This window comes from Falco peregrinus, chromosome 3, assembly GCF_023634155.1.
Source record: "Falco peregrinus isolate bFalPer1 chromosome 3, bFalPer1.pri, whole genome shotgun sequence".
NCBI lineage: Eukaryota > Metazoa > Chordata > Aves > Falconiformes > Falconidae > Falco > Falco peregrinus.
The window spans coordinates 98,114,798-98,132,131 of record NC_073723.1 but is presented as its reverse complement, the minus strand read 5'-3'; the positions used below and the strand labels follow the sequence as shown (position 1 = coordinate 98,132,131).

The following is a 17,334-nucleotide window of genomic DNA, read 5'->3' as shown; positions in this document are numbered from 1 at the left end:
CAAACCAATTTTTCAATCTGCTTATTTCTTCTTTAAACTACATGAATCTCAGGACTGGAAAATAAAAATCCACAACCAAGCTCAAAATACTGAAAATATTTTGTTTCTAAGTGTTAACATTTTGTTTCTAAGTGTTAAAATGAAACACGTCACCATTTTCAAAATTATTTGGTTTTTTCCCCAATAATTTGGCAATCCAAAAATCTAAAAATTCAATTTGTTTCATCTTCATCTCTTGCCATTCAACATGCAGGGGAACCTGAAAACTGAATCCAAAGGAGTACGAGGAAATATTTAACATTTCTGCCATAATTAGATTGCTTCCAATTACTTTTAGTAAGACCAGGGAAGTTTACTCCATGCACACCTCAACTCCCATGTCAGATTTTGTAGCTCCTGCTTGCACAGGCTCCTCTGAGCCTCCCTGGGGAGTCACCTGCATGCAACACTGAGCTGAAATCCACCACACTCCGTCCTTCCACGAACTTCAACAGGCAAGATTAGGATTTTGATTCTGTTCAAGTTAAACAAGGCTCAAATTGCCTGTACTGGAGCTCCAACCACTGAAACAGGAGCAAGTGTTGCATGCTAACTCTGCCGTTACCTTGCTGTCAGTCTGGAATTTGTCTTGCAGACCCCTGCCGTCACGTGGACACGGGAACAAGTCACAAGCAGCATCTGTGCGACACAGTGCAGTGGTGCTCTGTGGCAGACACCCATCTCCATGCAGTCTTATTTCATAGGAGAGATGACATGAAGCAAGACAGCCTACCTCTCCGGGAAAAAAAGGGAGAGAGACTTTGTATTTACCATAGGGTGCCTTTGCACTGCACACACAGCCGCTTATTATGGAGCAGATGATTCGCTATAGTTTCACAAGCTAGTTTAATCTGCTACAACTTGCACATTTGACCTTACCCGTAGGCGCTTCTTTTTGCAAGGGGCAAGGCACGTCTGCCTGCAAATGTTCCCAGATGTTTTTATGCTTAAGGTTTAAAGACAGCAGAGTACAACCTTCCGGACGCACAGGGAGATACTGAAGCACAATCCTCGCCTGAAAGGCAGAGTACTCATTCCCTAATTGAGACAATCTTTTTGCTATGCAGATGTGACCAGCTGCTCTTCTTGGAATATACAAAAGAGTCACAACTTGGAGGGACCATCAAGGAAGGCTGGTTTGCAGTACAACTAGGTTTTAACCAGGCTTTGCAACTGAAGTTTCAATGTGATCAATGAATCCTTATCACACACTTTAAGGCTATGGTGAAGCAATATCACGCTTACTGATCACATCTCAGCTATACATGGGAAGTGTTACACAAGGAAGCTGTTGTTCATGGTCCTACAACATTACGGTTATTCAAACATCACAGCATAGCCCTGCCTTTGAGTGCTAAAAAGGACATTGAGTTGAGAGATTAGAAGTGTAACCGAGAGATGAAGAGACCTCAAATCAAAGAACATGGAAGTACTTCTTGGGAGTATTTAAGATAGTAAAATTGGACCCCAGGGCAATCAACATGTAAGAACCACAGTACAAGCGAGCAACTGCAAATTGGCAAAACTGAAAACCAGAAGTCAGCTCTGTGCAATACCCTGTGTTTATTCCAAGAAAAGGTCATGCTCTCCATCTTGCTTTGAAGAGCAGGCAGTGAGAGATTACTGTTTTTCTAGCCCTTTCCTGCAGGTTTTTAATTGCCATTCCTTGCTCTCTTGCATCATGTCATTCGGTTTTCCTAATTCACAAATCAGCATAAGCTAATAAAAATGTTTAAGAGATGGCAACGTTGCTCCCAAATTGTTTCGTTGTTTGCTATTATCCCACAACTAATCCTTCAACTCAAATAAAACCATAATTCATTTCCTCCTTTATTCTCCCCTCTGCCCGAAACAGTTTTAGACAGGTTCAGTCCTGCCCCACCACAAATGGGAAAGGCGAGGTTGCATCTTCCTGGAGCATGTGCGATTTCAATTACCTAATGTGCGTATCATCTATCATGTCAGGAAAAAACTTCTAAATTATTTTCAACAGGTTTTGCTGATTTTACACATAGAGAAAAAATTCTCATGGAAACAAACAAACAAACAAAAAAACCCACCCTAACCCATAAACCAACCAAAAATTAACTATCTTTCAGATTTCAAGTTAATAAAAGCTTCTCGACACCAGCCATGCCAAGCTTTACCCATCTGAAAATCTCATAACAATTTGAAAATCTCATCACATCTAGTGTACAAAGGCTGCTCCTGATGGGGTCAAGTCATCTTTACATCAATTGTTCTGCTAGTGTAAAAAAGACTTACATCACAATTTCAAACACACTTTAAGGCTATGGTGAAGCAGTATCACCTTAGCACAAAATGGGATTTGTTTGCATAAAGCAGGCAGGCATCACTCCGATTTTTGTTTAGCATCCATTCCTCATCTCAAGCTTGATTCTCCACAGCTTTGTCACATACACAAGCACTTCCCATGGCTTTGCATGTGGTCCATAGTGAAGTGTCCAACTTCACAAGGCATTACACCTGCTCTGTGCAGCATGAATAACTGTATCTGGCTTTAAGGGAATAGTAAATCAAGTTGTCGGTACTTGGCATACCCTGCAGGACCTAAACCAGAAAACCATGCAGACCATGGGGGTCAGACAAGGAAGCAATCCATCCTGCCCCACAATCTGCAGCAGGGGGAATAATTCATGTATGTGACCTTCCCCAGCACTGTGAACACATCCATGGGCTGTGCCCCAGCCCAGCACATCTTTCCTGTGTGAATGGCACTGCCAGTGTGAGTGCTTACTCACTAGGAGAATGAAGTGTTGCTGGATGGGAGCACCTGTCTGCAACCAGCAGGCAGACAGCACCAGCACGTGAGGCTGAAGGGGTAAGGCTGCAGCTCACAGCCTCCAGTGCAGGAGCCACTGCTGAAGATGACTGATGGTTCTGCACAACTAATGTTAACTGTTAGTCATCTAAAAATCGGTGTCCCAAGATTTAATCTAAAAAAACATTATTCATCATTATTTCATCCACAGCAGGTATTTTTCATGACTTAAGGTTCAGGAAAACTGCTTGTCATTTTAGCAACCTATGCAAGCACACTGGGAATGGGATTTTTCAGCCCTGCTCACTGGATATCCATCCTTCCAAACCTATTATCTGGAAACCATGGAAGCAACTTTGTTCCCAGAGTGGTCCCCACTGCTCTCGTTACCCTATCCCTAACCCAAACACCTTCAAACGAGCAATCAATCGGAAAACAGATGAAGGTTCAACACCATGGGGGCAGTTGTACATATGAAAACATGGATGCCAGCTTGAACTCACACTCTGTTTACATGATGCTTAATAACAATACAAATTTGACCAGCACATCTGAGACATCCCCTTTATACAAATAACATCAATCACAACCATACCCTTTATGTACTTACTGGTAATTGTTATATAATATTAAATATTATGTAGTGATAACTGTTATTACCAGTAATACCCAGTTTCTCCAACAAGACTTGAGGTTAAACTGTGCTTAGCCCTGTGCTTAGTTCCTAAGTTCTATGAGATTTCCCCCCTAACGAGAGCGTAGCATAAGACATTAAGAGAGCAAGTAAAGAGGTGGGCAGGGGTTGCCACACACGATGCCACCAGGTGAAAAGAAAACTAACAGAATCATGTCTAGACTGTTTTGTCTTAAGAAGCAACAGTACAGAACTGGAAGAAAAAACCTCACAAATACCTCCTATCAGTTGTCGATGTATTTTTCAATAAAAATCCATCACCCCATTAACATCCCTGTTTTATATATATCCCTATTATATATTATCCTTATAACATAAGCACCCCCTATTTGCCACTTTCTCATGGCTGTCAAACCAGGAATAGTGGGAGGTGGGGGGGATTTCAACTCAGATTTACATTTTTCTTAGCATGCCAACTTTCTTCATTCTCGCACAGGGGTTTTAAGTACAAACAACTCTATTGTCTGTGTGTTTGTAACAAAGTCATTCCTACAGGTCTTCTGTGCAGAAAAGATTGGAAAAAGAATGCGAACGGTCCATAATAATTCAGGCTCAGAGCCAGTTATGTTGAACAGATATAAGCAATAAAAATAACCACTCTGGATGTTTCTGTTACATGACAAGTATTTCTCTTTTTCTTTTGTGGAAGCTATTATGCAAAAAATGCAGCTCAGCCCTGAGTTGAGACAATGAGCCTCCTGCGTATTTGAAGAACTGCAGCACTCTTGTAACTTGTTGCAGACGAGAACGAGCTCAAGGGCTAGGCCTTCCTTACACGTACGGCCACAGCTCTCCCGCAAACAAACAGTGTTAAGGGGGAATCCAAATGCCCTGAGCCCCAAAGCACAGCAGCACCAAAACCACGGGCTGAGGTTCTGTTTATTTGCAGTATTTTAACAAGCCAAAGAGAAAACCACCTGAAAAAGACAGTTCAGTGGGTTGCAGCACTAACAAACACCAGCAAAAAGGCTTGATCTTTGGTGGCAGCAGCAATCTCAGCAGGTGCCCACCATACCAGTTCCCTGGTGCCAGTAAGAATTGAGCTGGGGCCTCACTGGGCTCAGCCACAGCTTCCCACAGCTATTCATCTGCCTACTTACACAAAGCTCTCAGGGAGCAGCTTCCCTGTAGCCTCTACCCGTGCAGCAGGGTGGGTTGAAGAGGACCCAAGTAACAGGAGCCGCCAGGCTGGGGACACACACATGGGTGCAGGCACAAACAATGCCACCACGTGAGCCTTGCTTCCTTAGGAAGCCAGCCCAGAACCCACCCTTAACCTTCTCCCCGCTTCCAGCGTGGCCACATCTTCTGTGCTGCTGATGCAACATGAAACAGTGCTGGAAAACAAAGGCACTATTGAATAACTTTTTTGCAGGATTAAGATGACGATGCTAGCTTACAACCGAGATTTCAACGATTTCAACACTGAGTGCTAAGTAACAGGAACATGGCTTGGCAGTAAATCCAGAGATTACCTGTTGAAACATTAATGGCAAACACCTTTTGATGTGGGGTGCTTTATGTGGTGCAAAAGCCAGCACTGTAATTATGCATTTCCTTTCTATGAATCTAGTATTTAAAAGTAAAGTATTACTTGGGGGGGTGCGCACGCGTATGTGCGTGTATGTGCATGTGTGTGCATGTGTGTGTGTGTGTGTTACAGGAAATACTCTACAGCTGAGCCTGAGATTTACCAGCATAGCTGCACGTAGTAAATCTGCAACAGGGGACCTCAGCCGTTTCATTCATCATGCACCAAGCAGAGGGCTAAAACAATTGCCACACTTAAGACAAATGCCAGCATGAGTCATACCAGCCGGAGTGCAAACATGTTTGCTGTTGGGTGACTCAGAATATCACATCCTGAATTCACAAACCTTCCTATAAATAATAATTTCCGAAATTGTTGCATTTCTTTAATACAACGCAATTTTAAGTGTGGTGCCAAATCTATAAAGGCTCGCCTGACTACAAAGAAAATGTTTTTCCCCTCTTCCCTTTTGTTCCTGATCACATGTACCTAGCTGTGAGTAGTAGGCTGTCTATGGTGACTGAAGTAGTAAGTGCATCGATTCATACCCAATAAAACACAAATATGGCTCAAAACAGGTGACAAATGAGAGATACCCCCTCAAAAAAAAGAAAAAAGGGAGAGAACTAAACACAAGCCATAGGTCCTTTCACTTAGTGCATATGCTTTCTACATCAGGACTTTCTCTAATTCTGACATGCTTTAGCATGTTCAGCATTCAGAGAAAAGGAACGTCATGCTGGCACGGGACACAGACCAGCTGGAGAAAAGGGGTGAGAAATGCTGGAGAAGCGGTGAGCAAGGCTGTGGCAGCATGCTGCACTCAGGCAAGGAGGGACTGGGGGCTGCCACACTTGCTAGTGTATGTACACACAGCAAAAGCACAGCCCCTGCTTCACCGAGCACTCAGCCTCAATACAGCATACAGCCATCATTCCTTCCCAAAAATAAGAACGTACTCGGTAACAAAACTAATGCACTGTAATAATTGGTAATGATTATCTATGACTGCCTTTAATTCAGGAACGCATCTGAATCAGAAGTCCCACAAGTGCCTTTTGAAACAGGGCTGAACTTAGGGATATGACCAAATTTATTCAGGAGAGCGCTGATAAAGTGTGATGCCTCTGCAAGCACAGGAAAAAAAAATTGTGATTTTGTGTAAGGTTGTGGGGAAGGTGTTTTTAACTTGATTTTCAGTTAGGAATGTATTCTTATCTTACACGAAACGGAATTCATACACATACAAATCTCCTTACATCAAATCAAGACAGTCTTGCTTTCTCCTAATTGTTTTGTGAAATAACCACTCAGAAGTTCATTTCTGTTACCTTTTTCAGGCAAAATAAGAGGCCTTTTAGAGAAATTTTATTGCTAAAACAATGAAATTCTCCTGGGAACGACTTCGTTATGGAAATGAAGTGACAGCTTCTTTTATCTAGCCAAGCAGCAAGTCTGCATTTATAAAAGGCATTCTGTGCACGAAGTACAGTGAGTGGGAGGACGTGAAAATGCTATTTTTAATCCAGATTTCAGCGTTCCTTCCATACAGATCTCCTGGAATAATAACAGCAACAACAATAATGATAATTAATAATGCCAAAAAAGGAGTACTGTCTTAAAGGTGAGTGGCATGTGAGAAAGGAAATTGTAGTTAAGGACTTGGAAGATTTAGGGACAAATACAAGGTTCTTTCAAATAAACTGGCATTGCGCCATGAATTTCACAGGATTGGAAATGTGCCCCCTAAATTTTATATTGTAATTTTTAAAAAAAGACAATAAATTATCATTATGTGCAACATATGCTGCATCTCTACCATTTGTTTTCATGCAGCAACTGTCATTTTCAGAAACACCACTAAATAAGAAGTTAACTGTGGAGCTGATGCTGTCACTGTGTTTGGGTAAGTGACCATGCCAGCTTTTAGACTTGGGGAAGAAAGCAAACCTTGAGAAATCCAGGGCCAGGCAATGTTTTCAAATGCAGTGAGAACAAGGGTAGGATGCAGACTTTGGCCTAAAGCTTAAAAAAAGACACTGGAAAGATCCTTTTCTGCTTTGCTGACCTTTGCCCCTGTCCCTCAGGACACCGTTACAGAGTTGAATTAACGCATACAGCAAGTGTGGGACAAATTTTGCCTCTCTACCAGGAATACACCAGTTTCAGTGATCCTGGCATGTAATTATCCAAGGGCAGAAGTTAACCCTGATTATCAGAAGATTGTTATTCAGTTGTGTTATCATCTACCAGTGGTAATTAGGACAAGCCTTTGCATTTCACACCTAATAAAAATTAACAAGAATGAGCAGGCTGTAACAAAATGCATGTGAGGCACACACATGCCGAGGTGCAACGTGAGACCTGCTGGTGCGATCGCACTTGGAGTAACCCCACCACTGGGAAGCCCCTATTTCATGCGAAATTAAGAGTAAGCTGGAGAAATCACACATACTGTCTCTCCCTCTCTTACACTCAGAGGCTCTAACACAGAAACACGCTGGAGTCTGGCACTGACTCATGTTTCAAACTCGGGAGCAACCCCCAACACGCGCGCCTGCACACAGAGCCCCTACACACACCCAGCTCCTGCACATCCCCTGTCTTATGCTGCTGCCACAAGGCACCAACCTTGTCCAAGTGATTTCCCTCCATGGTTTTAGTCCACTGCAGAACCTTCATCAGCAACAGCATGAAACGTGCAGGAACCAGCACCCTTGGCATGCTACCCCCCACACACCCCCCACCCCAGTGCAAAATCAGCCACCTAACTACTCTTCCAAAAGCCATTGTTTAAGGGCCATTCAGGGCATGCCTGGAGGCACTTCCACTCTCTCACCCTCCTACAAGACAAATCTTCATGCCGTTAACCTTTATTTGCCTTTTATACAGTAAAATTCAAGTCTATTAAAATACAGAATTCCAATTTGATATTTTGATCACCTCCATCTGCTTCATGGGAAACGTATGGTGCTAAGAGAGAAAAAAAATACATAGGACTGGAATAAGTTAGCCCTGTTTTCCTTTTTTGTCCATTGCTTGCTGCCAAACACGCTTGCTGCTGGTCAATTGCCTAGCTTGCTGCCAGTGAATGCTCAGCTGGGCACGTCACCAATGTTTAACCCTCAATAAAATTAAATCCCAATAATACTTTGCACTCATTTAGGGTTTTAGATATTACAAACATTGTAAAAAAAAAAAAAAAAAAAAAAGAAAAATTAACTGCATACTCCGTAACACCCCTGCAAGGTAAGTTGATATTATTATTCATACCTTATGCAAAGGGGAATTTCACTGGAGAAGGGATAACTGACCTGCTCAAAGCTATGCAACACAGGTCCTCCTGTTTCCTGGTTCTCACCTCATTCCAACAGACCAGTTTCGGCCTTTCCTGAAATTCAGAGAGAGTTAAGAGCCCTGCCTTCATTTCTGCCTCTTTCGGCTGCATGGGTGGCATGAGAGTGGTCCCTGGTTTCATCGGCTTGCAGTGGGACCAGAATCAACTGGACCCACAGCACTCCCGTTTCCACCTCCCTGCATCAAGCAAGGATTAGCAGCAGAAAAGAATTTGGTCTGTGGGAACATTATGAGCCCTTTTCGCAAAAGGAAACCAAGTTTTAGCCTCTGCAGACGCCTTCTAGTACTGCAGGAGGGATAGTAGAGGACTCAGCAGTGTACATGTACTGCACGCTGCTCCTCATACTCCCCCTCCCTTTCCCCTCAACTACAAAAAAGGGTAAGGCTGAATAAACAAAGGTTTTATCCAGAATAAACAGCAGCAGGGCAGGAGCAGTGACCACTGCCTGCTCTGGTGGGCTGCAGCCATCCCTGCCAACCATCACGTGGCAGAAAAGGCCACGCTGAGATTGCCTGCAGCTGGCACTGCTGCTGGCATGTTGGATGGACCTGAATTTTTTAACCACCACTTTGAGGTGAAAACCCTCATGTCACAGGCTGGACAACAGACTAATGTACTCAGAGATCCTGTTACACCACCAGCTGTTCATCGGGCACCGCTGCCAATAGCCACAGCGTAGGTGGGACCCAACCACGCTTATTACGTCAGAAATCACAGGTTTTCTACCTGTAAAAGACTATGTGCAGTGATACGATTAAAGCAGAAACCTTACCTGCTAGCACTGTGGATGTAATTATCCTAGTTAAAAAATCAGGCTTTTACTGGCAAAGCTCATCCCAGTTCACAGGCCAAGTAAGCCCTACCTTCGATCAAAGCAGTTAGATTGGAAAAGCACTTGAATGTCTTGATCAGCTCCATGAGCTAAGACAAGGCTTAAGTAGAGAAGGTTATCCCACCTAACCTCTCACTTTTAACCATGTTTGTTTGGGTCAGGGCCAACTTACTATAACCATATGCTCAGCTCTAGCTGCAGGTTTTGATTGCCCTGAAGTGCTAGCCCAAGCCAAAGCCTCTTTAGCCACCCCAACTAGGAGTGCCGTCACCCCGCAGATCAGCAGATGAGCTCCACGGTTTAAGTGGATTAGCTGTGCTGAACAACCCTGCTACATCCAGTCCTCGTGTCGGCAGCACTGGAACTTCAATCAGCAATGATCTTACATGCAGCTCTGGGAGGTTTTGCTGCAGAGGACAGAGCTGGGCTAACAACAAACCTGAGCTGTCCCCAGGCCCTGGGAGAAACACAGGCTTGCAGTTTGGGCTCGGTGGGCACCCCAAGGGGCTCAGTGAGACAGAAGTGTCCACGATGACTGCCCCTTCCCACACCCTCTCTGGCACCAGGGTTTGGGGTTGGCTTCCCACTACAGTGTGCAACTAGGATGAAAAATATCAGCCTGACACACCACACACCACCTTGTCATGACTTCTGATGCAAACCCCTCAGCATCAGCACATAGCAGAGCGGTGCTTAAACTGACACAGTAACAGGGTACCCTCTTGATCCCACCTACCCTTGCCACCTAGCTCAGCCTGGGAGGAACAGCCTCTGCCGTGTCTCAGCAGCTACAAAACTCGGTTCCAGCAAACTTCACTCCGAAAGCAATGAATTGCAATTTCCCAGGTACACCATATCCTTCTCTCAGTCACTCCTCCCAAAGACAGCAGGCAGAAGTGCCACATAACATAACATAATCAGTGTGAAGTTGTAACAGTGTGGGAGAATGTGGCAATTCATGGAAAATGTCATCGACCAAAAGGCAATTAGCAGAGAGTCTAAATGCAGAAGCAGAAGGGAGTGGTTTCCTAACAAAACAAGCCTTGTTAAAAAAATAAAAGGAAAAAAAAACACCCTAAAACTTGCTTTCCTCAAAAAAGCAGCACTCTCAGGAGACTGAAAGCATGTGAAAAAAATACCTCTGTGAAGCTTTCTGTAAAGATTATTCTTTACAGACAGATTTGGCAGCCCTTTCTGCTCTGTCTCCTAATGCTATTGAGTATAACTATGCTAAGTCAATAAGCAAAGCCACTCAAAGGGTTGGGTTTTTTTTGAGGTTTTCTAGGCCAAGAGAGGAAGCAGTGCGATAGGAAAGTTTTCAGAAGTGGGAGTTGTGCCTGCCTTGCTTCTAATTGTAGTGAAACTGTCAACCTCTGCGTTGTGTTTCAAGACTTTACACTTCAAAATCATTCCCTCTGTGCTTTGAATTGCTATACTTTCAAGCTAACTACTTCTAAAAGTGCTGTTTAAAAAATGACATCTTCAACCACATTTAACGTTGAAAATAAATCTAAATTTGCAAAGTCTTATTGGGTCCCTGCAAGAGTACAGATTTTTTTTTATCATACTTGACAGCCAATCTCTTGGAAATTATTTGTGCAGAAATTTAGTTTAAATTACTTCATATCAAGACATTTAAGAGAAATGTGGTTTTCATTATAAGCTAAAAATAATTATGTTCTTTTTACCTTAGACAACAAAACCCCCAATATTCAAGCAGCAAACAACACTGAAACCAATTAGTAGTCTTACAACCTACAATCCTACCTATATGCAGGCATATATTAATTGTATTTCAGAATGAGCTCCAGACTCACGTGGCTAAGCAAACTGAACTAGGCTGACTTGCTTTCTCAAAGCAGCAGGTCCACGTACTATGGTGACAATTACAGGCACTCACTGCCCTTGGAAAACTTGGGGAATCACCTCATCAATGCCAGAATGACAGATAATGTGCTAAATTCTCTTCAGTGGCCAGATCCGATCAAGGAAGTGAGACAGATACTTGCCAAACTGCAGTGAGCTGAGGGAGCCCAGCGCTTTCCAAGTGTCCCTGCATACATCTGAATTGCAGGTTAATTAGGATGCCATGCTCTTTTCACGCTGTCATGAAACAAAGAATATTGACATTGCTTTGGCTTTAATGGTTTTCAAATATGAAAGAGCATTTCAGGAGAGCAAAGACAGTTAGTTCAGTAAGGCTCGGGTATATTTACACTTTGTTGCTCAATGTGGTAAAACCAATTCAGGGTAAATGTTTACTGCTAAATATTTGTGGAGATGGAGAACAGGCATGTATGCAGCTCAGAGCATGCAAGCTCAGTCAGCTCAGCCAGGAGCTATCTTGTAGCTAGAGTGACAGTGCCCAGCACAGGGAAGCCCCAAGACTGACTCCAGTTCCAGAGTAATATGTTCACCAAACAGAAAATTATACCGTACCTTGTGGGGCTGAACAACTTTGAAGTATTATCTTGAGGTCTGCCAAAGTTTGAGGTGTTCCAGATGCCATGTTTCAATTTAAGCTAATCTATTTTTCATATCCCTCTGCCGGACTCTCATCTCTCTGGTTTAAAGGAGAATAGCACAGTGCTTAACCCTGGGAAAAAAAACTCCCACCACTGCTCAGGAATGACTCCCCCTCATAGCATTTGGAGATTGCATTAATCACTTTGCAAGGAAGTCCCAGCCCACTCTTAGCTCACCACCGCATCATGGGCACCTGGCTGGGCCAAGCTGAGGTGCTACAAAGAAGCTCTGCACTTGGGAAGTTGGGATATGTGGCCTTCCCTCTGCACTCCTCTCAACACCATTTCTCCATGCACGGCTATGATTCCTCCCCAGCTCTTTCCAGTCCAACAAAACAAACCAAACAAAAACAAACTAACAAAGAAACAAAAAAAAGCCTTAACCAGACAGGAGCAATGCTGGCCAAGTGCCTTCTGCTCCAAACACCAGCACCAGCTTGGGCAAGATGTGAGGAAATGCAACCATGTCACATGGGAAACAGCTGAGCTATGGCAAACAACAGCCAGCAACTAACCAAAAAGTGCCCAACCCAGCAGCTGTCTTTTCCAAGAGGAAAGGCTGCCCTCTGCTACCCCTGCCGCCTCCAGCAGAGCTGGAACACCTTCTCAAATATCCTTTGTCCGCCACAGCAGTCCAGCAAACATTACCTCCTAATCACTCCCACCGTACACAAATCCCTTCCTGGCTTGGTGCAAGGTGAGTACAAAGTTTTTGCTAATCTTGCATTTATTTTAATTTTTTCCCCTCCCTTCCCACGTCATGTGAATTATCCCCGTTTCCCAGCTTCAAAGAGTTAATGTAAGAAAGAACCACCCTAGCATGTGCTTCATGCAAGGGTAAGTGGACTGGCCAGCTACCAAAGCAGATTGTTAAAAGACTGCACCAAGCTCCTGATTTTTTTCCTTCAGCTGCAATAAACGTAAGAATTTCGTGTGCACATAAATGTAAACCTAGACCACATCTGCTGATAAAGCGAAGCCTTTGTGCTTGCACAACTGCCGTTAACTGTACACAAAATACTTAAATTTCATGAATTCTACATTCAAAAGCTGACCTGCAGTCTGCCCAAGGCAACCCACGTGAATGGCACACTCAGCAGAATTGCACATTAAAGACAGAGGGGAAACAGACTCTGCTATAATACAAAATCAGACTGCTAGGAAAGTGAATCATTTGTGCAACTGCTAAACGCTCAGAGTATTTTGGGCACACTACCACACCAGATTAAAACACGTCTAGTCGGGGTCTCATCTGAAAGGCAGTGCTAGGTAACAGGTTTGTGTTATTTGCCCCTTTCATCACAGGCTCAAGCGAAACCGGTGCCTTCAGGACTGTCATACTCCACTATTAAACTTTTCTTTTTAATTAATCGAGGCTACTCTGCTATTTGCAGATTTTTACATTCCTGCAACTGCATTAATAGCTTGGAGGAGAGCGTACGTGTGTATGCACGTCATTTCTTCCCAAAATCTCTTGGGAAACTTAAGCTGTAGGTCTTGGCCATCAGCACTCATACTTCTTCTCTGAAGATAACTGAATTCTGATACAGTCTTCTAATTTTAACTTATTTCTTGGGGAGATACTCCCTCTTTACATGCATACATGTCAGACACAGATCGTGTTCTAGCAGAGTTCCCTTGGTTAATTATTACCAAATCGTTTGAAGGTTTCTCCATCACAGATCAGGTATAAGCAGCCAAGACCTACCTAATCTCTAGACTGTTTCATTTTGAATGGCATAAATGACCTTGGGCCAGCTTATTTCCATGTTGGTTCATGCTCTGCTTTGCTGTGACCTTCCCCTGAAGAAGACAATTCAGGACCCTCTTGTCCCCAACACACTCATCTCCTTTTTCACATTTTTTCCTATTTCAAGTCTACCATAACTGACCTATAGGCATGAAATCCACTCCGCGATGTGACAGCAACCCTTTCTACAGCCTGAATTTAATCATTATTATTTACACAACCATTATTAACATTATTAACAACAGCAAAATATTTTAATTTACACTGCTAGCAAATTCAATTTTCACGTCTATAAACAACAGAATTACGCATACAAACAGACATTTACTCTTAGATGCTGGGCTTGGAGACACAAACAGAGGAAGTGAATTTCATAGTTGGCCCAATGGCATCTGTACCTAATACTGGAACCTCAAGTTAAGCAGAAGTCTGTGGTAATTTTCAGTTATCCAGTACATTCCTAGTTCATGACTAGTTAATTTAAAAAAAAAAAAAAAAAAAAAAAAAGACAGAGAGAGAGAAGGAAAAAAGCTTATGTTAAAACTCATACCCACATTTCAAAGACCTAACTGTATTGCAAGGTGCACAGTAGATCATGCTCAGAGTATTTAATGCCTAAGTATCAATCAAGAATTTTGGGTGTTTCTGCTCAGGGATGCTTAATTTTGTGATCCATGTGGAAGGCCACCCCTAACAGAAAAAAACCCAACAACAAACCTCTCTGCAACAAAAATGAAAAAATTTAAGTTGGAATCCAAAGATCTTTGGATTGAGAAGTGCAGTGGTATTGCACAGGCATTGCACAGACCCCATCTACTGGCTTTTCAGAAGACTGAGAATTGTAACAGTGGCAAGGCGAGTTTACCTGGCATTGTTACCAAGCAATGCTTGTGAGTTTCGTGCTTGATGAAGATGCAAGAGACAACCACCTACCCCAGGTAAGGCACAAAGCAAACCAGAACTGATAAAACTATTCAGAGCCTGCAATGATACAAACACAGGTCATAGGCTAAAAAAAAAGTCACCCAAATCATTACAGCACCTTGCATGTTCCAACAGAAACATAACAGACGAGTTGGAGGAGAAAATATTCCAGCTGACAAAGGCCTTGGTTGTGCTGCATGCCCACTGTGGGGCCTGCCTTGCTGTCCTTAGGCACAGGGGTAACGTCCAGCAGAACACATATAAGTAGCAGATACGCACCCACTGCAGAGACTTTGGTCAGCGCTGCCACTGTGCCACCACTGCAGCATGTGGTGAGCAGAGCCACTCTAACTTTTAATTCAAGAAGGCTGCACACCACTTCATTAGAAGGATTCCCAACAGACTTCAGTCACCAAGTCAAAAAGGCAACTTGAGTGACACTGTGGCAATCAGGATGTTTGACCACGGCAAATCAAAGAATCTGCTCGGCTCTTCTGAAAGCTACCCAAAGCCAGTGCCGTCTCCCACTCTCCTAACAGTCTGCAGTGCTTGAATAGCAGATGGCAAAAAGTACTGAGATTAAATGCAGTGCTAACAGCAGCTGGGAACACTATTTTTGCCCCTGCAGTGCCTAATTGTCACACTTTTTTTCCCAACAGTCAATCTGTAGTCTTATGAGATAAGATACATTGAAATCTGTCAATACACTCTTTATCTTAATGTGAAACTTTTATGGGCAGGTAGGCTGTTACTGACAGTCGGATTGAAATACATGGTGGTCCACGACTGTTGTGGTTTAACCCCAGGCGGTAACTAAGTACCACGGAGCCGCTCGCTCACAAACCCCTCACTCAGAAGGATGGGGATGAAAATCGGAAAGGAATGTAAAACTCAAGGGCTGAGGTAAGAACAATTTAATAACTGAAATAAAATAAAACAAAACCAATAATAATAGTAGCAGTTACAATGAAAAGGAAGGAGAAGGGGACCTGGCAACAACTAAAAACATCAGTGTGCTATCAACATTATTCTCACACCAAAGCCAAAACACAGCACTGCACCAGCTACTAAGAAAATTAACTCCATCCCAGCCAAAACCAGGACAATGATGCGGATTCGGGCGAGTCTCAATGTCTTTTCACTTGTGACCTACCCTGGATTTCAAATTAGTTTCTTTAGGAAGCACTTGGTTCTTAATATGCCAGTGCTTTGTCACACAGAAGCATAATAGATATGTTTTCTAGCAAAAGCTGAAATCACAGAAATTTTATTTGCATATAGGGTCAGAGCTGTTTTGAAAACAGACTTTTCAGTTATCTATGATGTTTGGAGGAACTCACTGTTGCAGAAAGAAAATACTATTTTTCCTTCATTTGCTACTGTCCCCATCAGGACCAAAGTCTGCCTTTGCATCCAGTGCAACTTCAGCCGAGTGTCCTGGAGTGAGAGTGATGCAACACATTAAATGTCCAATTTTCAAATAATAGATCTAATTTATTTTTAAAATACTGTCTTTACTCAAAGCATTTAAAATCAACCATTTGATAAGAGACCACTGTCGATGTTGACCCCTTGTTTCCGTTTTCTGTGCTGAAGTTGTGAAGGTATACCATTTTAAGCTGTACACCAGCCAAGGAGAGCACAGTGATGGGAAACTGGTATTTGTGTTTTGTCAGTACCAGCAAAGGTGTGTCTGCACAAAGCTGCGATAACTGTCAGCACCTCAAAGCAATGTAGATCTTTGCTTGTTTGTGCACCAGGCAGTCTTAAGAGCTGCAGATCTCTTGCTTCTAAGCACTAGTATCTCTAACTTCAGCTATATAAGCTCCTCAAATTAAAACAGCATATTCATCAATTTCTAGGAATACCACAGTCTGGATGACACATTACTCCCGTGTTCGGTTTCTTCTGGACACAAAGGCGTCCTAGAGGTCTTAAAACTGAGCCCTTCTTCAGCTCCAACTGGAGCGGGACCAAGTGTCCAGCACTGGCACCAGACCCACGGCAGTGCCAGAGCATTTCAGAAACGAATCCAAGAGCTGGGGAGGTGTTTTTAGGAACCCTTTGCAGAAGGCACTTCTGCCAACAAGGTTCGGCGCAGTTTCTGCTGGTGACTTGAGAAGGCATATTGAATGTCAACTGGTATGTTTATCTTCTTTAAACACTGAACTTCCTTTCAAACAACGTCTAATAGGTCAGGTTACTGGTTTAATACAAATGGAAACTGATCAAAAGACCTAAGATTATTTGGCTGGCTTAACTTGAAACCTTTTCCTGCTTTAGTTTCCATGCAAAATATATCAAAAGAGTATTCCTATCAATGGAAAGCCTATAAACTAAGTATTTAAGGCAATGGGGAAAACTGGGTTGTGGAGAAAAAAACCCAGCCCCCACCCAGACCAACTTAAGGACCAGCTCCACAGATTTTCACAAGAGCTACTCTGGAAAATAAAACTCGGGAACCATGCTATGTAAGGACATTTGAAAATGTTATTCCTTATCCACAAAAGGCAGTTTCTTCACAGTTGCCATCACGGTTCATTTGGCTAGGGACAAAAGTGGCTGGCAAACTAGCGTAAAAAAAGTAAATACTGGCATTTTAAGTGCTGTCTCTAAGCAAAGATAAACAGCAGTGGTCAAACGACAACTGGCCAACTCTCTCTCCATGCATATTTGAAGGGACAATGGCTGGGAACCACCTGGATGACGGCTGTCAATCCATTTAAACGTAGAAATGCTTTCATGATTTCACGGCAGAACAAGTATTTCTTTTTGTCTGCACACTTTTTAGTAAACATGAACAGTAACTACAGAGCAGAACATAGATGCCCATTAACAACACCAACAACAATTACTGCTATGTCTAAGAATCAACAAAAAACCCACATACCAGTGTATT

General features: G+C 42.9%; 1 protein-coding gene across 9 annotated transcripts in view; it reads right to left on the bottom strand.

Moving 5' to 3' along the window:
- The window catches only part of ATXN1 (ataxin 1), a 212,324-nt gene that overhangs the window by 88,356 nt on the left and 106,634 nt on the right, over positions 1-17,334 (bottom strand). The gene's annotated exons all lie outside the window — the stretch shown is intronic.